The sequence below is a fragment of the Cavia porcellus genome, unplaced genomic scaffold (assembly GCF_034190915.1).
Source record: "Cavia porcellus strain 051 isolate PalLab524CR breed Dunkin Hartley unplaced genomic scaffold, mCavPor4.1 scaffold_21, whole genome shotgun sequence".
Lineage (NCBI taxonomy): Eukaryota > Metazoa > Chordata > Mammalia > Rodentia > Caviidae > Cavia > Cavia porcellus.
The window spans coordinates 6,384,464-6,411,007 of NW_026947504.1; the positions used below are offsets into that span (position 1 = coordinate 6,384,464).

The window sequence follows — 26,544 nt, forward strand, 5'->3', positions numbered from 1 at the left end:
AAAAGCAGGGAGGAAATCCTTATTCTCTGAAGCAGCAATCAGAAGCCACCTCATAAAGGGAGTGTTTGCCAAGGGTCATTTCATGGGACTAATGAGCTAATGAAATCTAGTCGGTCAGTCAAGCTGTCTGTCTGTCTGTCTCAGACCTGATCCCACCCTTTGTGTGCATACTCTCACCATTTATCACCACTTGGCATGGCACAGTGTAAGAGCTGGCTTTCAAGTCACTGCCTGTCTCACAGCTTGGCTCTAACACACTCTAGCTGTGTGACCTAGGCAAGAACTGCCTTTTCTTAAGCCCCAGTTTCTTTCTTCATGTATAAAATAGAAATAGTAATCACACTTACTTCATAATTGGATTTACTTGGCCAGGTCCAATGAGAAAATGTAATAAATCTCTCAGCTCAGTGTCTGACAGATCACAGGTATTCTTATTTCTCAACATTCTTCATATCTTGGTCCAGACCCTAAACATTTTGAGGGTAGTAACTGTGCCAAGTACATTTTTCTATCCTCTGAGGGCAGAGTGGAGTTGAAACTCTGTAAACATTTGTCAGAGGAGCTGGCCTCTCCAGGCCTGTGTGCCGGGGGCGACAAGCACAGCCGCCAAATGCATTTGTTGGTTCAAAGGCCCCTGCTGAGTTCATTCCCTCCACTGTATCCTCCCGACCTCCAGCGAGGTACAGAGGGAAGGCCTTCCCACAGGAGAAAAAGGTGAGAATCAACTGGAAAACTAATAGGTGTGGGCAGGACGTGCAGCTCCCCAGAGTGGTGGCCTATCGATTTTCAAGTGTCACTATTAATAACAACTGGCAGAGTAGAAAATGTTTCTTCCAGAATAATCATAGCTCTTATAGGGATATCTCATCCATCTCTCTGGTTCCAGGAGACACAGGAGAGTACTTCCCACTTTCCAAGTAAGGGTATGAGAGACTGAGGTCTCTGCACAATCAGTGAGACCCTGGCCCTTGGGTTCCTCTGCATTGCTGGATGGCATCTCTGCTCCCCAAGGGATTCCCCAGCATGGTTGTTTTGGGATGGTTAGCAGACAAAATTACCTATTAATAAAACACTCATAGAAGTGAATGGCATCAAGTACTATTCCAAACAACAACAACAACAACAAAAACCCTTTTCAGAGGGATGCCCTCAGCCAAACTGCTATTTGGCTTAATCCTCCTATTCCTGCTTATCATCAAGAATCACATTTGTTTAGTATTATAGAGGACAGAACACCATACTGACAGAGAAGCAGGGCAAAGACAAGTACATACCTATCCCATAAGACATACAGAAGCCAAGTAGCGTGATACACTGCTGTAATTTGAGCTACTCAGGAAGCTGAGGCTGCTATAAGCATATCATAAGTTCAAAGCCATCCTAGGCAACTTAATGGGACACTGTCTCAAAACTAAAAAATAAATCAGGTATGGTACTGCATGCTTGTGATCTCAGCCCTCAGGAGGCTCAAGCAGGAGGATCACCACATGCTCAAGGCCAGCTGGGTTACACAAGTAAGTTCAAAACAGCTTGATCTACATAGTAAGACCCCATCAAAAAAATTAAAAATAAAAAAGAATCAGGTGTGGTGGAACACATCTATAATTGTAGCACTTGGGACGCTGAAGCAGGAAAATCACAAGTTTAAGACTAGCCTGGGCTACACAGTGAGATCAAGGTCAGCCTGAACCTTAGTGAGGTCAGCTTGAACCATAGTGACACCCTGTCTCAAAAAAAATCAATCAGACAGACAGACACAAAAAAAGAGATATGTATCCAAGTAGATTCCTGTCCTACAATCTCCCATTGTACACTAATCTCCCATTGTACTCCCAGTGTACAATCTCCATTGTACACTCCCATTGTATACTAACGGATCTCTCATGTTCCAGTTCTTCCTATGGAGGAGATACCTATCTACCCAGGCACAAGAGGGAAAGAGGAACAGAGAGGTTTGGCAGAAATTGTAAGAATGATGGTGATGTCCAAGCAGACAGAGAGTCTCTCATGTAAGATGCAAGCCTAGTTAGCATCTGTAATCCTAGAACCAGAGATTAATCCTAGCCACCGGACGGAAGAATATACTCTGCTGGAAACAGCTCATGGAGCCGTTGCCCTGGTACTCACTGTGCCCACAGCTCTAGGTATTAGATAGGTGAGAAGGGACAGCCAGCCGTAAGTAGTGTGTGTCATCCTGGAGGCTAAAATAAAAAGCTTTCTGTTACATTGAGTTATGTTGAAGGGTTAATAAAAGTGACTAGAATGTTCCCTTGGCCCAGAGGATAGGTTCCAACTGAGTCTGAGAAATCAAAGGCTAAGAACAACACTAAATAATGCCTCTCTACCTTATGTAACCAACAGGGTAAAGTGTCCAGCCTGTCCTCTGGTCACTGAATATAGCAGCAGCATTTCCAGGACTCCAAGAGAAACAGTGCTTACGCAGATGGGTGGTAAGATCCAGGCTCAAGTACAAAATAAAACTGTTTAGACCCTGAATGCCAAAGATTATACAGTTCCAAGCAAGACTGATAGTGCCCACCAACCCTCCCTCTCCTGCACTCTTGAGGCTCTAAATTCCAGGTAATCAGGCACAGATATGATTGGAATCACCATGCTTTCAGTCATCACTCATACCTAAACAAGAGTCTTAAGGAAAACCTTACTTAGCAGTACTTGCTCTGGGGAGCTCAGGTAAACGTACAGCAAAGGGACCACTGAGACTGAGCTGATAAAAAAGGATATGTTGCTTATAAAAATGAAGCCTGTATCAGGCACAAGGGGATCAGATACTTCTCAGGCACTATTCTTTACAAAGGGGACACTAGCAAAAGAGACACACTGAACTCCTTTGTACCTGACACAATGGCAGCAGAGGAAACTACACTAGAGCAGGCATTGTGGCCACAGTAACAGCAGGACAGAGCAATGTGGAAATGAGGAGAAGGGCTGACTCGGTTCTCATCTCTAGTGGTATGAGGGTGTGTGTGGCCCTAGGTTTTGCCATCTATGATGTGGAACTAAAAATTCTCACCTTCTTTCCTGGGAGACAATGCTTGTATGTTAAACCTAGAAAGTAGCAGAGTTGAGAGAGGCCCACTAGGGAGTTTTTAAGAGACTGAGACAGAGTCAGAGCCAGAGCCAGAGCCGAGCCTGAGCCCACTGAGCGTGGCAGCGCGTGGCCACAATCCCAGCCTCCTTTTTCATTTAACCTCCTTCTGAGATGCTTTGCTGTACTGGTTTCCATCTAAGGATAAGCGAGCTCCCTTGATTCCCACTGACCTGCCTGGTTAGCAATTCAACAGGAAAACACCTCCCACGGCAAAATGAAAGTAGACTTCAAGCCACTTTCCTTCTGGTTGACTCCCATGTAAATGAGCTGCCTGCAGCCTGACTCACAGGAGCTCAAAATGGAAAATGAAAAAGAGAGAGAGAGACACAGAGACAGCATAGGCCAAAGGTAAAGGTGAAATTCACCTATGAGATAAACTTTCTATGGGCCAATATCCAGCATGGCCACAGAACTTACTCAGTGACAAGCTTCTCAAGCCAGCAAGGATCTCAGATACCTAGGTGTTTGTTTTCTTTTTTTAAGCACAGAGGGAATTAAAGCCCCAGAGAAATAAAATGATAATATCAATGAGCTGTTCATAGATTTGAGTCTGTGTCCCACATGCCCACAGTTCTGAACTCAGGGCAAAATCAGTCTCTTGAAGGTAGGGACCTAGCATTCCATCTCATGACAATGGCTAGAAATCAGTGGTGGTGAGGACCTGGGAGAGAACTGAGCTTTCTCCCTCAGCTCCTTACCTATAAAGCATAACCTATTAGTGAAAGTAAACCCCTGGCTTTCTCACTCCCTAGACAATGCTCAGCACTAACAAACAGGCCCCCAGCAAGGCACTAGGGCATCCATTTCCCAATGTACTTGATAATTAAGAGTGGGTACAATCCTTACCCTCCCCCTGACTGCAGGGTCACCACAGGCAGCAGCTGCACAAAGTGACTGCTCCAAACATTAAAAAAGAACACAGCCATTTTCTCACTATAGAGAAAAGGCAGTCATTTCTAATCTATGCATCCTGCTAGAGAGAAAAAAAGAAAAAGAGCAAAATTAAATTAAAATTCTCTCTGAAAGATTTCTGCCCAAAAAAGACAGAAAAGCATTCTGGAGTTTCACCTAGTTCACAACTCCAGGCAGCTTTCAGCTCCCCCTCCTTCCTTTTCCCTCTCCCCTTCCTTGGCTGGACAGCTCCAGATGTGTCTTGAGTCCCAATGATTCACTCTAATGATAACGCACCTGCAGAACAAATCATGGACTCTGATTGATTTAGGAGGCAACCTGCACAAATACCTGTAATCTAGTTCTAATCTTGTTTGTTTCCATTCCAATTATCCTGCATCAATGGTTTAAAAATGGGAACCGTCTGGTGCATACATTCAATCCATTTTAATAGAGAATAAATCTGGGTTATTGTGACCCTTTCTTCTCCCAGGCTTGGGATGGCACCATCTCAAGACGCTGATTTGGCCAACTCAGCTCTAACTCTATTCAACTCTTCAAGGATTCAATTAATCATAAAGCCAATTCCATTCTGGGTTCCATCTGTCTTGCCTCCTTCAGAGACTAATAATCACTCGCTGTGTGTTTTTACACACTAGTTGAACTGAAATTAAGACTGATTTCATCATGGAACACTCAAAAAGAAAACGTATTTCTTACAAAAAAATTTCAGAGCTATTTTAATGTTGATTGGATAAAGTTATTTTTAAATAAACAAAAGAACTTTTTAAAAATCTTCAAAATTCTTGACCTTTTAAAAAAAATCCGGAGGAAGGGGCCAGAGGGGACATAAATTTTTTTTCAGTTGCCCAAATCTTAGGAAGGGGAAAGCTCCTTAGAAAACTAGAAGTCCCAAAGTTGGGACTCAGAGAGACTCAGTTTGTTCTAGGCAAAGAATGGGTACACAAGATATGTGAGAAAAAAATTGAATTAACTTGATATATATATATATATTTTTTTTTTTTTGGTCTTTTTCCTTTTTATCGGTACCGGGGATCGAACTCGCGACTTCCTGCTTTCAAGGCAGGCGCTTATGCCGCTGAGCTAAACCCCCAGCCCCTTGATATATTATTTTAAGAAATCCAGTCATCGGGCTGGGGATTTAGCTCAGCATTGTAAGTGCTTGCCTGGTAAGCACGAGATCATGAGTTCAATGCCCAGTACCAGATTGAAAGATTTAAAAAAATCTAGTCATCATTTTGGGACTGGTGAATTTAATTTAAAATTAGATTACTTTTATTTTTAATTGCCTTTTCAGGAGGGGGAAATAGGCACCATTTTGCTTTCAGCAGTCATGACCTCTGGAAATCTTTGGCAATCCTTGAGGAGTCTAAGCCCTCCACTGCTCTAAAGAGCAAGAAATAAGGTTTTTGTCTTCTGTAAATAACCTGGCTCTCTCAGAAAGATTAAAGCAGCTGCCCTGGCAGTATGGGGTACAGGGGCCTGCTTCAGTTCACTCCCATCACCTGGGAATCTCTACCAGGAAAATAACCATGAAAAGGGCCACGACTCAGCCCGTTGGCCACCTGTGTTTGGAAGCATTCCCAACTCGTCAGCAGGTTTCAATAGGGAAAATGCAAAGAGCTGAGCTTTCTATTTGTACTTTCCACAGTTGCAAAGTCAAAGCCTCTACAGAGTCCCGAATTCCTAGTGGCCATGGTGCACCTATCACAGACGCTTACTCCGTGGTTTATGTGAAATAGTTCCATGCGGTGGAGAGGGAAGACACTGCAGCAAAGGAGCACAGCACAGCCTTAACATTTTAAAAATAAAATTTAGAATTACACAAACTTGCAATCAGAACTGATGACATAGTCATTCCAAACTTAATATCAAAGATGTTTTGTGAGTCATACTGGCTCTAAAAAGCCAACACAATCACTTCTTAGACACAACAATCAAATCCTTCCTTCATCTAACAATAAATTTTGACTAGTAATAAGTTTAATTAATTGGGGCACTGTCATTTTTAAACATGGGTCATTGCGAGCATTTTCCCAAAAGCTTCCACCTCAGTCATTTCACAATTATTAAAAACAAAACATTACTTGCTAATAGGCTCTTTATGGACTGATAATGATGTTCAAGGTACTCTGTTAAATGGAAAAAGTAAATTGTAGACTCATATATCTACTTCTTATGTACAAACAGGGGGGAAACTAATATAGTTGTATTTACTTGAATATGTACCGACATCTCTAACAGTAACAGGCAACTCCTTATCGGCGTTAAGGAAGGGAAATGGGAGTAGACTCGGTATAATTCCCATTGTCCCAGCAAGCTTAGTATGTTCCCAACAGCTTCTCACCTTTGCAAAAGGGGAAACTGAAGCTCATTTAAGTCAAAATTCATAATGAGTTATAGGGCCAAAGGGAAAGGCTTTAGGTGAACTTTGCAGGAATACATCACCCTTTGGATCCAGGCGCTGTCTCACTTAGCAGGAAATACCACCTGAATGCCACATGTTGGCCCCAAAACTCTATGCTCCTTACTCATCTTTTCCTCTCAGCTGGTTTTTATGGGCTCGAACAAATCATTTTACAGCGGCACTGAGTGGAATGTGAGACTTCTCCACTCAGTCACTGATCCCTATACACAGCTCTTGGCCAAAAGCATCTGTGTAACAAGGATTTGAGACAAATATGTATGCTTCAGGCAGGGCTTGATAATTCCTGTCCTCTGCTCCTGGATGAGAAATATACTATCAATTTATTCCTGGGCCCACCTTCTGGTTGGCCTTTGTTTTTCTTTTTAATTTCAGCACCCACCCCAAAAATTTTCCAGCAAGACAGTGAATAGTATGGAGACATGTGTTCAGAGTAAAGGCACTAGAGCTGGGTATGGAGGGTCACTGTGAGTTCGAGGCCATCCTGAACTACATAGTGAGACCCTATGTCAAAACCAAACCAAACAAAAAATAAAAACAGAGTAAAGGCACCAAAGTGACCACTATAAGGGAAAATCCCTATATAATCTCTAGAATGGCCCCAGAACTCTGCCTGTTGCCAAACAGAAACCCTACTGGGATAGCTTTTAGTTTTAATTTCTTGCCATGAGAATCAAAATGATCAGGTAGACAGAGAAAGTAACTTGGTGAAAGCTCTTGGGAATTGGACAAGTGATTTTATCATTCACATGCTTTCCAAGTGATTTTCAAAGGCCTCTTTAGCCTTCTCATTTTGAGGAGGACAGGAGAGACTATAGCATACCCTATTGTTCACTTTCCAGTCAGAAACAGCTAAAATGCCTGAGACCGTTTCTTTTTGGCATAGTGGCCAGATGCTCTGTCTAGATGGAGGCTGGGGCAACCACGGTCCAGCTATCATCCTTTTCCTGGCAGCCTGGCTGAAGTTGCAGCAGTCCAAGGCAACTGATTAAATGCAGAAATAAAAGCATAGAGAAAATGGGATAGAAATAAATTAGTTTTAAACCTCAAGGCTCTGTAAGCAAGTGAAATACAATGGGGGCAGGGATGCAGCCTGGGAAGTCAGTCTTCGGGATTTCCCTGAAACAAAGGGATTACAGATTGTCCAATATGAGGAAATCTTCCTTTTCTGCAGTTATGTGACAGCCTTTTTTTTTTTTTTTTTTACTTAGTGCAATTCATTAAACACTTTGCACACATTCAAAGACAATAGGATGCAGCCAAATTTCTAAAAAGCCCCCAAAACTCTGCTCCTGGGGCTTCTATCCAAACAGCACATGCAAGGCATGGCAATCATCAGTGGGGCACAAGGGTCAGTATTTCCTGCCATTTTCCAATGATTGTCCTCTCCCTAGTCCTTCATGGATTCTGCTCTTTAGATAATGAACTACTGTTAATGGTAGAACAGAGGCAGGGAGAAAAACTGCAAACTGATCAGAACTCAATAAACAAAACATTCAAAAGCACTTGATAGGAGAGAGTGAACACAGGAAGTATCACTGAAGACTTCCCATCTATGGTTTGTGATATAAACATAAAAAAAAAAAACCAAACTACTCAGAAGGGACTTGTTTAAAAACAAAAAACAAAAAATGGGGCTGGGGATTTAGCTCAGCGGCATAAGCGCCTGCCTTGCAAGCAGACAGTCGTGAGTTCGATTCCTGGTACCAATAAAAACGAAAAAGACAAAAAAAAAAAAAAAAAAAAACCAAATCAAGAGAGTTTAACAACATACTCATTGCAGTCAAAACAAGACTATGTCTGGAAAGTTTGGTCAAAGCTTTTTCAGGGTTTACTGTCCGTGGGAAGAAGCATGTGAGTATGAGATTGCTAATGAGAAGCACTCCAGTATCCACTGGGCATCTCCTAATGTTTATGAAAAGGATAGAAGGAAATAATAATACAGAACAGAATTATCAAGCCTCATCCTGACCACCAGTCTGGCTGAGGGAGATATCCTGAAGAGAGACCTCGCCATAAACCCCAGTTCTTCTGTCTCCATATCACTCTAACCTCAAAAATTAAAAGCTAAAGCTTTTCAACTGATAAAGAAAGACACTAGGAACCCCATTCAGGACCCTCAGAGGGAGGTCCTAAGTGTGAAAGTCTGTTGGCTCTCTAAACTATAGAAAGAACATGGCTTTGAGATCTGGGCTTAAAGTGTTTAACACTCCCACAAGATGTGTGCCTTGGGCAGTACCCTCCTCTAAGAAGCCAGAATTCTATTACTCACCCTGAGTTTTTGTAAAGATTAACACTTTCACAATTAACACTTTCATAATTCATATGTCTCACTGCTGGAAAGCTTAAACCACCAGTAGTACACCATGACTGTCCTATCAGGTGGCTGGTTAATTCTATTAATGAAAAGACCAATAAAAGTGATTAGATCCATTGATACTATAGTGATATAAGCTGCCCAACAGTGGGAGTGTGTTAAATTAGATGTTATATGAAAGCCCCCAGCCCTGCAGGCTCCTTTATTACACATCACGACCACAGCAGATCTAGTTCAAGTTAGTCTTCTCTGGTGTGCTCTGCAAGTCCCCACACTCCACAGATACAAAACTGATGTCAGAATGTTACATAGAGTGCTGAGGAACAGCTTATCATCTTCAGAGCCCTGGGTTCCCTCCCTAGCATAGCAAAAATAAATAAACAAATTAAAAAATCACAAAAGGAAAGGAGGAAAAAATAAATAAACTTTAAAAAGTAAGAAAAGAAAGAAAAAATGGAAACAAAGCTTTTGTAAATGGAAGGGGTGAAGGGCTAAAGAGATGGTAAGGGAATGGGAAAAAGAAGAATCAGGATATATCATGGACAGATACAAATTCTGTATGATGAATATGATCATTATGTGTATCTAAAATAGAGCAATAAAATCCAATTGAAGAAAAAAGTCCACCACAATAAAAGACATGGTACTCAACAAAATGTATAATTTGTATGTATAAATTTAAAATATATTTATAAAAAAGCTGGTGTGTAGCTCAATTGTAGATCATGTGCATTTTTAGCATGTATGAGGCCCTGGGTTCAATTCCCAACACTGTAAAAATGAAAAATAAATACAGTGGTGAGCAGTTTTACTACAACAGACCTTTTCCCCACGGTTTTTTTGGCTTTGGACCTCACTGATAATGGACTGAACAACTGACACTGTGCACCAAAATAAACCTCTCCTCCTTTAAGGTGTGAATGGCAGGTCTGGTGTCTCAGTGATGGGAAAACAACTAGTCATCGTAGTAGATGGTAAAAAATATAAAATTCACCACAAATGTCTGATAGAGGCCATGATGAAAATGAAATTGATGTATGTATGCATATTTACCTTTAGCATACCTATTCATACATATGTATACAACTAGCAATAAATATGTAAACACATACAATCAAACGCCAGTACCATGCATGATCATTAAAAATCAAAATCATTCCTCTCAAAATAGACATAAATAAGCTGGGTGGAAGCACATGCCTACAATCCCAGCACTTGGAGGCTGAGACAGGAAGATCATCACAAGTTCAAGACCAGCCTGAACTATAAAGTAAAATCCTGTTTGAACCCATCTCCAATACAAATAAAAGTACCCGTTATCTATTTCTTATTTTAGAAAAAAGAAGTTTATCACTGTTTGCAGTGCAGAATGACCATGCAAATAAAAAAGTAAACTGAAATACCATAAACAGTAAGATGGTTCAGTCGGGTAGTTACTAGTACTTTACAAAACAAACATTTCCAACAATGGTGTGTTAGATTATTCAGACTCATCTTTTAAACATCAGCAAATAAGCTGAATAAAATATTTTAAATTTCTTTAAGAGGAAAAAAACCCCAACAAAATGATTAGGAACTACTAGGCCAAAAGCTAAGGAAGAGATAAGCCAGAGAAATAACTACAGTACTGAAACCACGGAGGCCTATAGCATTCACAGATTCTGTTAAATGTGGCTTTTAGTTCCACCAGGTGATAGGGAAAAGGAGACAAAAGCCAAGACAACGGCTACCCAGAGTTTTGGAAAAACAGGAATTAGAACAAAACAGATAGTAGTTGAAGAGATAATATCTGAAGATGTTCTAGAACAAATTAAAGACACAAATCCAGATTGAATAAATTCAACTATAAGCAGAAAAGTTATTTATACCATACATATCTTATAGGAAAAAAATAGAAATCATAGAGAAAAGATTAAAAACAGGTAGAAAAAAAAAAGATTATTTTCAAAGGAATAGCCAAAGTTATTATTTCCAAAGTTGATGACAGCTAGCTTTTCAAAAGCAACGATAGCAGAACAGAATGTATATTTAATTTACTGAAAGAAAGCAAATATTATCACAGAATTCTACATCCAGAGAAAATATCTTTTCATCATATTAAAAAGTTTCTGCATGTCAAAAGAAATCTCCAGCATAGTGAAAAGAAAATCCACAAACTGGGAAAAAATCTTAGTGAACTGTCCCTTAGACAAAGGACTTCTGTCTAAAACATATAAAGAATTTTAAAAAATCAGACTTCCGAAATTCAAAGACCCAATCCAAAAATGGGCATCTGAGATGCCCATCAGTTCTCAGATGAAGAAATATAAATGGCAAACAAATACATGAAAAAATGCTGATCATCATTAGTCATTAGAGAAATGCAAATTAAAACAGCACCTGAGGTTCCACTGCACTCCAGAAAGAATGGCCAGGATCAAGAAAACTACCAAAAACAAATGCTGGAGAGGCTGTGGGGAAAAAGGAACTCTTCTGTACCTGTTGGTGGGAGTGTAGACTGGTGCAACCATTGTGGAGGTCAGTCTGGAGGTTCCTCAAAAAGCTGGGATTGGAGGTCCCATTTGTTCCAGCTATTCCACTCCTAGGCATATTCCCAGAAGAACTGAAAACAGTATACCACAGTGATATATGTGCACCCATGTTTTTTGCAGCACAATTTGTAATAGCCAGATCTTGGAAACAACCTAAGTGTCCATCAACTGAGGAATGGATAAAAAAGCTGTGGTATTTTTATACAATGGAGTACTACTCAGCTATAAAGAGTATCACATTGATATATTTATAAGAAAATGGACGCAACTTGAGACCATACCATAAGTTAAATAAGTCAAACTCACATGTATAAATACCACATATTCTCCCTAGTGTAAGAAATGGTAAGAGTACATAAGATTTTATGGTAATCATGATTCCCCATTACATTGCCTTGAAACCTTATAATCCTTTCATTCATTAGTTGGAATGGTTTTATTCTGTTTTATTTGATTTTATTGTGTGTGATGGTATGAACAGCTATTTTGAAGAAAACAAGACATTATGACAGCCATTGCTGATTTAATAACATCTTGCTTTGAAGTCCTACCATGCTTTTGTTCTTCTGTTTCCACTGCTTCTATCATGTTGTATCTTATTGGATTTTAATATGTGTGATAGCATAAACAAACTTTTTATGAAAAATGAGATACAGCACCCAGGAGGCTGAGGCAGGAGGATTGTTGAAAGTTTGAGACCAGCCTGGGCTACAAAGTGAGCTCAAGGCCAGCCTGAGCTGCATATTGAGACCTTGTCTCAAAAAGACAAAGTGTTATGAAAAGTTAGCGCAGACCTGGAGACCTCAGAAGCCACATGGTCCTACCCCATGCTAGTAGGAGCACAGAGGCTCTGACCAAGCCAAGCCAGGATGAGGTCCCAGGTGCACATCCTTCTGGGTTCTGCAGGAAGCTCCTCCTCAATACATTCCTGTGCATAACTGGGGGATAGGAAATAAATTTTTATTATGTCAGTATAAGATCAAAAAAAAAAAAAAAGAAAAATGAGATAATATAGTAGCCATTGTTCATTTTTGGTTATTTGGTTCTGAATGCCCTGTAATACTTTCATTCTCTTGAATGGTTTTATACTTACTATTGTATGTGAAGATATGCTCAACTACTTCAAAGAAAGAGACATTATGGTAGCTACTGTTAATATCAGGTTGTCTTGTGGTGAAATACTGTGTTGCTTACATTATTCTGTTCTGATCTGCTTTGTTATGTCTTTTGTCTTAATCTTTTTTAAATTAAAAAAATTTAAAAAAATATCTTTTCAGAATAAGTATAAAACTAACACATTTTAGGTAAAAACCAAAAGTCTAATGTCTTACATAATGTTTGTATTACAAACAATTATGTGTATGTACATATAGGTATGAGATATACACATATATGTGTTTCCTGATTTATCATGGAGTTACATCATAAGTTAAAAATGCTTCAAGTAGCCAGGCATGGTGGCACATTCCTGTAATTCCAGCATTCAGGAGGCTAAGGCAGGAGGATTGTTGCAAGTTCAAGACCAATCTGGGCTACAAAGTGAGATCAACGCATAGCAAGACCCTGTCTCAAAAAGACAAAAATGGGCTGGGGATTTAGCTCAGCAGCATAAGCGCCTGCCTTGCCAAGTACATGGTTGTGAGTTCAATCCCCGGTACCAAAAAAAAAAAAAAAAAAAAAAAAAAAGACAAAAACAGAACAAAACAAAAATGCTGCAAGTAGAAAATGAATGTAAGACACCTATCTACTGAATATGATAGATTAGCTACACACTTAGACTATAGAGCATTGGCTGTTTATCCTGACTGTATGGCTGACTTGTGGTTTGCTGCTACTACCCAGCATCATGAGAAAGTACTACATATTTTTCTAGTGAGGAAAAAATATTTCACATGTCTTGGTACAGTGATACATGCTTATAACCCCAGTACTCTGGGAGACTGAGGCAGGAGGATCACAAATTCCAACCTAATCTGGGTAACTTAGTAAGATCTTATCTGGGAAAAAAAAAGGGGGTTATGGGCTGGGAATATAGCTCATTTGAAGGTGTTTAGTAGCATCAAAAAATAAATAAAACTGTGAAATGTTTTCTGCTCAATGTATAATGCAAAAGCAAAAGTTAAAAAATCCTAAGTCAAACCATCACAACTGTATGATCATCTGTATATATGTACAGAGGATGAAATTGGGATGAGGATATTTTACCCTAAAAGTATAGAATATACATTCCTTTCAGGTACAGGTATGACATTTACAAAAACTGAATATATACTGTATTAGCTTCACATTACTGTAATAAAATACCTAAGGCAATAAACCTATAAACATAAGAGGTTTATTTTGGTTCATGGTCCATGATCGGCTGACCCCACTGCTCTGGGCCTCTGGGAAGGGCACCGGAGGGAAATAAAAGGAAGTGTGTGCTGCAGCAAACCACTCACTCAGGATCCAGGAAGCCTGGAGAAACTGAGAAACTGGGCTGCAATCCCCAGACCCAGTATGCACTATGACCTAGGTTCTCCAGTAGGCCTAGCCCCCTCTCAACATGCTATCCACAGACCATACCTTCAGCACATGCACCTTTGGGGGATGTTCAGTCAAACCACAGCAGATACTAACCAACCAGAAAGTCTAACTGATTTCAAATGACTACATAAGCCGGGCGTGGTGGCACACATCTGCAATACCAGCACTTGAAAGGCTGAGGCAGGAGGACTGCTGTGAGTTCAAGGCTAGCCTGGACTACACAGTGAGTTCAAGGTCAGCCTGAACTATACAGCAAGACTCTATCTCAAAAAACAAAAATAATTAAAGGCCTTTCTCTGATCACAACCTAGGTGCCAGAAACAAAAACATAAAAACATAATTAGAAGCTTTCTATCATATTTAGAAATAAAAACAATAAGTGAAATCATAATTAAACTTGAAATATTTCCAACTGAACATAATCAAGTACCACACATCAAAACTTAGAATACACTTAAAGCAGCAATAGAAAGAAATTCCTATAAATGAAAAAAATCATTTAATATTAAAGATGTTATTAACCTAATAAGTACATTAGACACACTGAAGAGACACTTAACTAGAAATCAAAGTAAAAGAAATAATCCAGAAAGAGAGATTAAGGTTTATGAAAAGAAAGAAAGAAAAAAGCTTTATTTTTAAGTGTGACCATGCCACTATGTGAGCTGTGCCTACCTCAAACCTTCTTACAATGTCAGCATATTACCTGTGTGATGTGAAGAAAAGAAAAAAACAAGAGAACAGTTAAGAGATGTTAGAAACAGATGGTACAATATAATCCCCAAATAGAGAAACAGGGCAGAGCTGCTGGTGATGAACCACATAACACTGGTAATAAACCAGAAATTTCCATAACTAAAGTCTGCAGTTTATAAAAAATGCATCCAGAGCCAAGGAAGATAAATTAAAACAAAGCACACATGGACATTAAAATGGCAAGATTTGACAATAATAAATACAAATGCAAAACATTTAAACAATCAGGGAAAAATGACTGCTTGTAGAAGGCAAAACTATTAAAATGTCAATTATTTTTCATCAATAAAAATACATGCCAAAAATATAACTAGATACACTACCACTCAGGGGGAGGGCAGAATGACAACGGTATTTGGAAAAACCAATAAGCTTACCACCCTAGGCATTTGCTGAAAGAATAATTAAGATTGAACCTCGGAAAGAGAACAGACCAAAAGAAAAAAAAAAAGCAAATCAGTAAAATATGAAAAAGTATGAACCATCAAATGTTGACATTAAAAATGATAATAATCGGGGGCTGGGGATTTAGCTCAGTGGCATAAGTGCCTGCCTTGCAAGCAGGCAGTCGTGAGTTCGACACCTGGTACCGGTAAAAAAATGAAAAAGACCAAAAAAAAGATAATAATCACTAATTTATGAAGTTCATTAAAGTACTACCCAATAATACCATGGAAAGTGAAGACTGGAGAAACTGGAGTTAACACATTCTTAGAGTTTCTGTAATGTTTGAAAGGGGGTTTATTTATTTATTTTTATTGCTTAACTGATTTTAATAACATGACATAAAGCCTCTAGACTTGAAATGATCATTATGCAAAATACATAGATCAATACTGCCTTCTTTTAAAAATATAAAATAAATAAGTAACGATATGAAAATAGGCAAATTTCCATTAAAGAAATGAAAATTTTTTAAAAAGAAATTTTTCCTTTCCAGGTAAAGAAGGGAAATTATCATTTTAAACAATATTCAAGTTTATTAAACAAATTTTAAAAGGGGTTATACAATGTTTAACTTTCATCAGCTTCAAGGTTTATGTTGCTGTCAAATTTTGCATATAATTGAACTTTCAAATCTGCTAACACCCACTGAATTAATTCTACCCTGGATTCTAAGATGTCAATCTCTTCTTGCAAATTTTTCTTTGCTTCTTCTACCATTTCTTGTGTTTCTTCTTGAGAATGGCTAATGAAAACATCACTGATTTGATAAGATATCATCAGGTATTATCATCAGCGATCATGATGTCATCACAATCATTTTCTAAATTCTAAAGTTGTTTCTTTTTTACTTCTTTTTTTTTAATTTTATTTAAGGAGAAAAGAAAAAAAAGCAGGGAAAGGGTACAAGTTATACAGATTTACAGAAAAAAAAATGAACAGTAGGAAATCACTAGTTAATGGATTACATATTGTCATCTTAGAAATAATTGTTCAAGTCACAAAATTAAAGCTTGTAAAGTGGACATTCCATCAATGATACTGCAAACAGTTCTGTTCATTGATCCAATAAAACTCTGTGATATCATTTTCTATCTTATACACTTAAATATACATGCAGTTATATAGTTTGGAGCACTTTCTTTTCCTCTCTTTTGTACCATGACTATTACACATTTTGGGTTTCATTGCTCCCACGGTTCTTATTACTTTTTTGGAAGAGAGTAAAACCAAATGTGACATAACAGAACAGAATCGGTCAAGTCAAAAGGATGGACATAATAGACAATGTAAAAACATAATACAAGGTGATCAACAATGGTTACTATAATGCCTCCCGCTATCTCTAATAGAATTGTCTATATCGTTAGTTATAATACAATTGAACAAAACAGTAAAGAATAAAACCGACAAAACAAAAACATTGGAGACATTGTAGGTCTTCAAAAGTAGATAAAAGTCAACAAGAATGGGCGTCATAATGATTCTCATTATCTTCACAGCTGATGCCTAAACTTTCGAACCTGATACTATCCAGCAAAACAGAATAGGGGAACATCAGTTAAAAACCAGATGGTGAGAGTAATACAGGGCTTTAAATCAAGGTAATGAAAAGTCAAAGTGGGTTACATAATATATCCTGCTATTTTTTTCCTTTAATTAAAAGGATAAAGATAAAAAAGTAAATAATGGAGTGGAGATTGAGATAAAAGAGGGCATATCAACGAAACAGCACAGATCAAAACATAACCATTTAAGCAGAATAGTGTTTCACCACCAGATAATCCTAACCTAAAAGTAGTTACCATATTGTCTCTTTCTTTGAAATCCTTGAGTACAACTTCATATACTGTAGCATTAAGTATATCAAAACAATGTAAAACCATTCAAGAGAATGACAGCATTACAGAGTATTTAGAATTGACTAACAGAAAATGAACAATCGTTTCTGTATAATCTCCTTGTCTTTACAAGGTTTTTGCTTATACTATCGTACATAATAAAATCCAGTAAGATACAACCTATTTAGACCATTGGAGACAGAAGGACAAAAGCTAGATGAGACTTCAAAACAAGATGATTACTAAATCAGTATTACCTATTAAGATGTCATTTTCTCCAAAATAGCTGTTCCTATCATCCAATCTTCTCTGCCTCATTTCTGTTGAGCTCTTTTTCTGTCAGTAGCTGTCAGTTTGTCTTCTTCATTTTGTTCTCTGCTCCATTCGTTGTGGCCTCTCTGCCATTATTTCTGGATTCTTTGTATTTTTCTTTTTTTAGAATATCCTGCAATACTCTCTGTAGAGTTGAATTGGTGGTTGCAAATTCCCCCAGTTCCTCTTTATCCGGGAAGCACCTTGTTTTTCCATCAATTTCCAGGGACAGTTGTGCAGGATATCTCAATCTTGGCTGGAGATTATTATCTTTCAAAGCTTGAATTATTTCCCCCCACGCTCTTCGTGATTTGATGGTTTGTGCCGAGAAATCTGCTGTAATTCTGATGGGTGTTCCCTTGTAAGTGGTCTGTTTCTTGTCTCTTACAGCTTTTAATATTCTGTTCTTGTACTGAATTTCTGGAATTTTTATTATTATATGCCTGGATGTTGCTCTGTTTGGGTTGTAGGTAGCTGGGGTCCTGTATGCCTCATACATCTGAGTATCTTTACCTTTTGCTAAATTAGGAAAATTCTCCTGGATTATTTCTGTGAGTAGCTTTTGTAGTTCACTTGTTTGTGTCCCTACTTCTTCTTTTATGTTCTTAATCCTGAAGTTATGGATCCTCTTATCATCTTCTTGTCTTTGTATTATTGCTGTTTGTTTCTTTGTTATTTTTAAGAAGTTTTTCATTTCATTCTCCCATATTACAAGTCTGCCTTCCAGCTCAGATAGTCTGTCCTTAGTTTCTTTCAAGCTGTTATGCCAGTCTTCTATAGACTTCTTGGTATCTTGGTAGTCCCTTTGAACCTGCTTCACGTATTCTATGCTTTCTCTGTTTTCTCCATCAAACAATTCTCCCCTTTTTTTCTGTTCTTCCATTCCACCACCTGTTTTTTCTTGGGTGGTACTTAGCATTTCTCTAACTATTCTGCATACTTCTAGCTTCAGGTCGTTGATAACTTCATTCCTGAATTGGTCTATGAGGCTCTCTATATGGTGCCTTTATGTATATTGGTGCGGTGTCTGCTATTGCCTGTTTCTCAGAATTGGGGGCCGAGGAGCCTTTCTTGTTACTGCCTCTTCCCATGCTGCCTCTTCTTCTCTGTTCCTTATATATACAAGCTTATATAAGAGGCCCAGCTTCTCTCCCAGTCAGCCACAGCCTGATCGAATTGCGCCAGTTAGGTGTTCCTGCTCACCGCTGCGCACCAGGGAGTTACGGACCAGGCAGCCTACGTGTCTCCCCTCCCAGCCACCGTCAGGCTCTGGGATCTGGGTTGGGACAGCCTACCAGGTCCGCCGGCAGCGTCACACAGGCCAGGCACTTTTCACCAATCCCGCCCGAGAGGGGGATGTGTGGCTGGAGTCGCCACCGCGCCCTGCTCCCGCAGGACTGCTCGGGCCCAGAAAGTCCTCCGCTGGAGTCAAACTGTGGTAGAGTGTCAGCTTCTCTCACTCACCTCACCACAAGTCAGTGCACGCCTCCCTGCCGTTCGCAGATTGCCGTTCTCAGAGCTTCTGCACGTCTCTCTCCTTGCTGAGCCACTGTAGAGGCAGCCAGCCGCCGCGCGGCGGGAAACCCAAATCGTGGCTTCCAATGGCGCGGAGTTCAGCCTCCACATCGAGGCTTTTCTGTTCCTGTTTTAGCACCAGGAATGCATTCCAAGTTGGTTTCTCTCAGCCCAGTTCGTTCCTGAGTCAGCAGAGCATATCTCCACCTGCTTATGTCTCCTTAGTCCGCACCATTTCTGGCTTCTGAGCCGAGTCTTTCAGAGAGCCTCCGGTAGTTGCTGTTATCTGTCCGCCATGTTCTCCCGGAAGTCTCTTTTTTACTTCTATTTATTCCTTTAGCTCTGTGATTCTACTCATATTCTATGCAAATTTACCTTTTGTTTATCTTCAAAAGTAACACTGACATCTTCTGCAGCTTCATATAATCATGAATCTCAGGAGTTACAGAATATCACAAGCAAGCCCCTTATTCATATTTTGCCACAAAGCTTAAATCTGTTCATAGATCTACAATCTTTTCCTAACCCTATAGAATAATTCTTATATGCCTTCCTCATGGTGGCTGCTGAAAGGGGGTTTAAACTGTACTTTAAACTTCGAACCTCAATGAAGCATGTTAAAAATTCACTGTTGAAACAGATGGTAGAAAATAATCCAAATATGCCAATGAATCACAATAAAAGGAAATAGATTAATTTTAAAAAGTGAATAAACACACATAGAGCAAAATTATATATGTTCATTATACAATAAATAGCACTCATAGGGCATGTACAAAAACTAACTACACATATCAGGTGAAACAAAGGTAGTCTCACTTAAGTGTGGGAATGCATACCTACAATGAGACGGGAGGATTCCAAGTTTAAGCCCAGTCTGGGAAACTTAGTGAAAACTTATCTCAAAATTAAAAGTAATAAAAAATTTTTTTAAAAAGGGCTGGGATATAGCTCAGTGTGAAGCCCTTGGACCCAGTTTCTAAAAACAGGGGGAAAAAGTCTGAGTACCAAAGAATTACTGTCATACAAACCATAATCTTGGCATATAACACTTAACACATAAATACAGGAAAGAAACAATGTATTTGGGAAACTAAAACCACATTACTAAATAATTCATGGATTTTTTAAACCTATGATTTAAATTATAGAGCATTTAACTATGCAATGCACTCAGTTTGAAAAGTCAGGAAAGGAAAAATGTTACAGTGAAAAAGGAAAGGGGGAAAAAGCACTTAAAGGTAATATACAGAAGAAAATAATAAAATCAACTGCAAAAATAAAGATAGAAAACAAAGAGGAAAAAAACAACTAAATAAAACCAAAAGACTATTCTAATGAGAAATCTAATGACATGGGCTAAGCAAAACATGAAAGCAAGACAGATAAAAATTATTATAAGTGTATGAACAGCTACTTTGAAGAAAACAAGGCATTATAATAGCCAGTGCTGATTTAATATTATCTTGCTTCGAAGTCCTACTATGCTTTTACTCTTGTTTCCTGTGCTTGTATCATGTTGTATCTTATTAAATTTTTATGGATAATGAGATAATATAGTAGCCATTGTTCATTTTCTGTTATTTGGTTCTGAAGGCCCTGTAATACTTTCATTCTCTTGAATGGTTTTATACTATTCTGTTATGTCTGATACTATTGTATGTGAAGCTATGCTCAACTATTTCAAAGAAAGAGACATTATGGTAGCTACTGTTAATATCGGGTTGTCTTGTGATGAAATACTGTGTTGCTTACATTGTTCTGTTCTGATCTGATTTGTTATGTTCTCTTTTGTCTTAATCTCTTTAAAATAAAAAATTTAAAAAATTATTATAAGTAACAAGTGGGACATAATGACCGGGAGGACAATATGGACAGACATATCCTATGGAAATATTACAAACAATTTTTGCCAGCAAATTTTCTAATTAAATCAGCAATTATATAGAAGATGACTAAAACTGATTCAATAAGAAAAAATCTAAGGAGACTTATTAATAAAATTAAGTAATTTTAAGTACTTATGGTTTTATAGGTGAGTTTTTGCAGCCTTGCAAGGAACTGACAATCCTATTTTATACAAAATTGTCCTAGACCCTAGAAAGAGAAAGGACATGTTATGAATCCTTTTATGATGTTACTGTATCTTTGATACAAGAATAGTATGATGAAGAAAACTCATAAGACCAATATAACTTTAATTGCAGATTAAAATTATAAGTAAAAACTAGCAAATTAGAGGAAAACTTTAGTGAAGTTTTACATGCAGTACTAAGCTATGTCTCCCCATTTGGAATACAAATTTCTTAGTTGGCACAAAATCACTATGTTGACTAACAGTGATCATATTTTACCTAAGAGAAAAGAGTCTGAAACATTATGGTTCTTTGCTTTACTTATTAAACAAGAATGATCTGCTTGTTCAGTTTACAATTCTGTTCTCAAACTGGCCATTATGTACTCCACCTATTAATTTTTTTGAGAAGTTTAATTGTTCAATTAAATGAGTTTGTTTGAAAAGTTTGGTTTATGTGTCATAAAAACTGTGTAAAGTACAAATAATTTACAAATTAACTCACTAATCAGTATAAAAAAAACAAAGCTTCACCCATCAATTCTGAGAATGATATACCATTTGCAAATAGATTCTTTCCCTCTTCTTAGAAGAAACTGCAGCCTGAATAGTATGCTTATCATTTATTTCCTTGTTTTGCTAGTTAAAATGGTACTATGAACATATATGCATAATTGGCTATTTGTTTAATTTGTACAATACAAATTTTATCTTACTCATCAGAAAAACTAGCAAGCTAAATTTAACAAAATATTAAAGTAAATCATTAGAGCATCTCCTAATGCAGTTTATCACATTATCAAGTTAATAGTTGCAAAATCATATAATTGCCTTGACAGACACAAAAAATTTGTTAAGTTAAAAAAATTCTTAGGAGGGGCTGGGGATTTAGCTCAGTGGCACAAGCACCTGACCGGCAACTGCAAGGTCATGAGTTTGATCCCTTAGTACAAAAAAAAAAAAAAAGAAAGAAAGAAAGAAAGAAAGAAAAAGAAAAGAAAAAAGAAAATGAAAACTTGAAAATTACCAGACTTGCAATAACAAATACTGTATCAAAAGAAATTCAGTATGTATATGGAAAATTAAAATTTTTATTAAAAAATTTTAAAACATGTATGTGCAAAAGTATACCATTGTGACATTTAAGAATAATTATCAACTTGATTTGCTTGGGACTTGTGAGGAGGGGAAAGGGACAGAGGAAGGGGGGAAAGAAGACACATAAGGAATCTCATAGTTGTATATACAGTATGATTCCAATTGTAGGGGAAATAATACTAACCTCTATAGCAGCCAGGGAAGGATAAAATAAAAGCAAGATATATTATATCATATGTCTTATCATGTACCCATCAGATTTTCAGAAATTAAAAACTCTAATGATATCAAAGTTTGACAATGACATGGAGAAACAACTTCTCAAGTACATTAAAAGCTTATTTCCACCAGCAACCACTTTGGAAAACAATTTGGTATCATACTGTGTTGACACAGTGCATAGTGTTTGAACTGGCAATCCTACTTTTAGGCATATACCGTAGGTAATATGCTTGCACACATGCCCCAGGAGTCATGCACAAAGATGTTCACTCTAATACTGAGTGTAATAGTCAAAAGCTGGCAGCAACCTAAATGTCCATTAATAAGGAAATACGCAACTTAAGTCTGTTCAAAAAACGGGACGCTACACAGAAAATGTAAACAATATGGCTGTATGGGACAATATGGGGAACTACTAAAGCAATTTCTACATAATTTTACATATTATAGATATATACAGATGAAGACAATATATATAATATATATAATATATATGCTATACTACAAAAATACATATAATATATACTAAACTCTGATCAGATGTTACCACTAGGGAAGAAGAAAGGGAAACAGAATTAGGAAGAATAGGAAAGTGCCTTCAACTATATCTTTTTCTTTAAAAAATATCTGAAGAAAATATAGCAATTTTTAGTTTATTGAATCTAGGTAACAAGTGCAAGACTTTTAAAACTCCTTTACAAGTTTGAAATGTTTTGTATTTTTGAAAGAATAGGAAGAAACGTTGATGTACTCTCATTGAAGACTTCACTAAACGTAAAGAAATCATGAATAGATAATCAGTTTTCTTCACATAAACAAATATTTTTAACTTCCACACAGGAAAATATCATAAATAAGTTCATACTTCATGATACTTAAAACATTGGCAACACAAAAGCTTAATTTGTAAAACATAAAAAGTTCTCTTATTATCAGCAATGCCCAGTGGCACAAATTGTTCTGCAAACTAGGAAAATCAACTTTGTGTCCTTTGAAGGAATAGTTTCTGAGGTCCTTGTCTGACAACTCTTCTAATCCCAGGAGGGCTCCTCCAGAGGGCTTATTTCCTGGTTCTCTCCTGCAAACAGTCAGTCTGTCTGCGGTCTATGCTGAAGGTAAGTCCTTCAATTTTTCCCCCAGTTGTTTTATGGTCTGCTTCTTCCCCACGCAAAAATCTCTGAGTTAGAACACCAGAAATAGAGGTGGAACAATGATACGCTTTTCTCTCGGTGAAAGGAGTTGAATTTGTGGATTGGAGGACAGCAGTCTGAAGACCTCTCAATTTTTCTCTCTTGCCATGGAACTCCCCACCTTAGGTGCTCACAGTAGTCATACAGCACCATGGTCAAGGTAGAACTTCTGTTCCCTAAAAGGCAGAAGGGCTGAAGAAGGAACTCAATTCCCAAATGCTCAAAATGCCTTCACCTGAACTAAATCTCAATGACAGGATGAGAAATGCTATCCTTTACAGGATTAAAATCCCCAAGGTGGGGGAGCTGGAGGATGAGAAAACCCTGCTTTATTGATTACAGCAGCTTGTCCATCACACCAAGCTGAAACTGGAAGAAAGGGAATAGTCTTACATCAAACAACACAGACTTACTGTTTCCTATCAAACTTTTTCTTTTTTTTTTTAAGCTTACAGCACCTGGTATTCCCAGGCGGTCTCCCATCCAAGTACTAACCAGACCCGACCCTGCTTAGCTTCCGAGATCAGACGAGATCGGGCGCGTTCAGGGTGGTATGGCCGTAGACCTTTCCTATCAAACTTAATAAATTTCCTTGAGAAGACATTTCTTTATTTACTGTTTGCCCTAAGGATCATTTCCAGAGCCTTTAATTGTTTGTGGAGTGCATAGGCAAAACTCTTCACATTGTCACGCCACAAGTTGATCTCTCCTATAAAGCACTTCTGTTTTATGACAAGCAGTGTATTCTCTACAAAAGCAGTAAGAACTCTAAAAGTGAAAACAGAGGATATGAGGTCTGCTAGGAGATAAAAAATTAAGAACTGTCAAAACAGTAAGTCTGTGCTGTTTCCCTACCAGTCTCTGTAATTCCATTGGTTCTCAGAGAAATGAATTGTCCCCTTTCCTGTAACTCAGCCTATGAAAAAGCACTAAATGAAAAATGTAGCAGACCAGAAGTCCCTCTAACTTTGGGGAAGCATAGCAGATTCCTCCTCAAATGAAATACGGATGAAACCAGGAAAGAAACGTTATAGTGGCAACTAATGCCCAGAATTCATGAAAACGGCGTTAAAGCCTAGTTCTCAGGCCAAGCAACTAGGCTAATAACACAGAACACTGTTTTCTCTCCTTTTGCCACTTCTGGTAATTTGTAGCTAATCTGTCTTTTTTCTATTGGTTTTTATAACCCTGCTGCTTTGTACTCTTGTTATGCTACTGGCAGTGAGTTTCTTCAGTGATACGGGGGATTCAGTGGACTTCTTGAATCAAAATTAAGGGTTGGGGTTGGCTTGTTTTATGTTTTGTTTTGTTTTGTCAGTTCTGGGGATTGAACTCAGGATCTTTGTACTGAGCTATATCCCCAGCTCTTTTTAAATTTTTTAATAGGGCTAAGTCGCTAAGGTGCCCAGGCTGGACTTGAACAAAAGATCCTCCTGCCTCATCCCCTCAGAGTACTTGGATTGTAAGTGTGTACCACCATTCCCAGCTTCTCTTAGAAGCTTAACTTTATTTAACTCTCATTCAGGGCCACCACAAAAAAGAATACGAAGTTATTAACTTTTTCTTGTTTGCTGAACTGAACATTTAAGGAAATGTTTAAATATTTAATCCAACATTTTCAGGTATTTTGAACTAAAAGTGTTTCTTGAGAAATGTATACTGTTATTGTTAGAGAAGTCTCCCAGTTCTGCTTCATTTTGCTATTTACTGTTTAAATGTTAGTTACAAAAACAATATATACTCACTGAAGAAAAGGCCTCCTTTTTCTTATCAATTCTTGGTGATTTCAGTTTTTGTGTCAGTCTATACTCTCAACAACCACATGGAACTACATGATTGTCATGTACTTGGGTACCAGTCCCCGTTCTCACAAAGCTTTCAATTTTGTTGAGGAAATATATGAAAAAACTGGCATACATCAGAGAAGTTGATGTATCAGAGAATCAGTTTAGAAGTCAAGGCAACAAATGCTAATAAGGATGAAGATAAAGAAAAGAACTTTGTGGCTGGGACTGTGCAAGCAAAAAATTAAAAGGAGGTAGTCAATAATGAAAATGTCTGAAGGCAGCCACAAAGAGGATGTGGAGGAGTCAGGGCACATCACAGAGATGGATTCAAAGAAATGCTGAAAAGACAAGTTAATTAAGCAAAGTGGTGCCTCCCTCCCCAGAATGGAGTCTTGATTTCTGCAGTACTCAGGGCAGCTGGTCAGGCTCGGGTCTCATTTTCCATTTGTCATTAATTGCCATCTGAAAAAAGTAATCAGACTTTGAATGCAGTTTAAGAGCCATGGCTATCCAATTGCCTGGGTCAATTTGGTTATTATGCTAATCAATTTATCAGATACAAGTGATTTGAGCACCTCCCCTGTCACTGGAGGAGTATGGTAAATTTAGTAACTAGAGTCAAGAGTTCAGACTAGTTGTAGGGGTCACATTTAAACTTTTATCTAAATGCTGGCATCTCCAACATCTGACCTCATTCCAATTGCTAACCTTCTATGTTCTGGGCCTTCAGCCAGTTGGGTAACACTCGTTTCCATGGCCTTAGATTTTTTTTTTTTTTTTTTAATTTAAAGAGAAAAAAAGAAAAAAGAAAAAAAAGGGTAGAAATAATACAGAATTTCAGAAAAATAAACATAAGAAATCACTAATTGATAAGTTACATATTGTCATCTTAGAAACAGTTGTTCAAGTTACAAAATTAAAGCATACAAAGTGATATTCAAATAATGACACTGCAAACAGTTCTGCTCAATGATCCAACGAAAACTTAGTAATATGGTTATCAGTCCTACACACTTGTTTTTTGTCTTAAAGAGGGTAAGATTAAACATGTCAAAACAGAACAAAACAGTTCATAAGGAAACAATTTAAAGAAACAGAGATTTCAAAGCAAGTCTACTGGAGATCTTCACTGTCTACTTTATTGTCTCTAGTTTTCTTTATGGCCTTAGATTTTAAAGAGTCAAGGTGTGGTATCTGAATCATCTACTATTACATCATTAGTAATAAAATCAGTACTATTCACTCAGCCTCCATTTCTTAGCTAATGAACAATTCACTTCCTAGGTATCACTTTCTTTGTTTCTTCATTTATTCAGTCAATAATTTCTAGGCATTTACTCAATGCTAGGTCCTGTGCTATACACTAGTGAGACAGCAAAATTATGACAGCAAAAGGCTCAGATTCCTGCCAGTACTCTAATAAGGGCTATCAAACAAATATGCAATTACAAATTCAGATGAGTATAGGAAGAAGCAAGGGGAATT

General features: G+C 37.8%; 1 protein-coding gene and 1 non-coding gene across 9 annotated transcripts in view; both read right to left on the reverse strand.

Moving 5' to 3' along the window:
* Positions 1-26,544, reverse strand: part of Sil1 (SIL1 nucleotide exchange factor) — a 314,976-nt gene that overhangs the window by 44,079 nt on the left and 244,353 nt on the right. The window lies entirely within an intron of this gene.
* LOC111753714 (5S ribosomal RNA) lies at positions 23,719-23,837 on the reverse strand. Its single transcript, XR_002788508.1, has one exon. It is a non-coding gene; the product is annotated as a 5S ribosomal RNA (ribosomal RNA).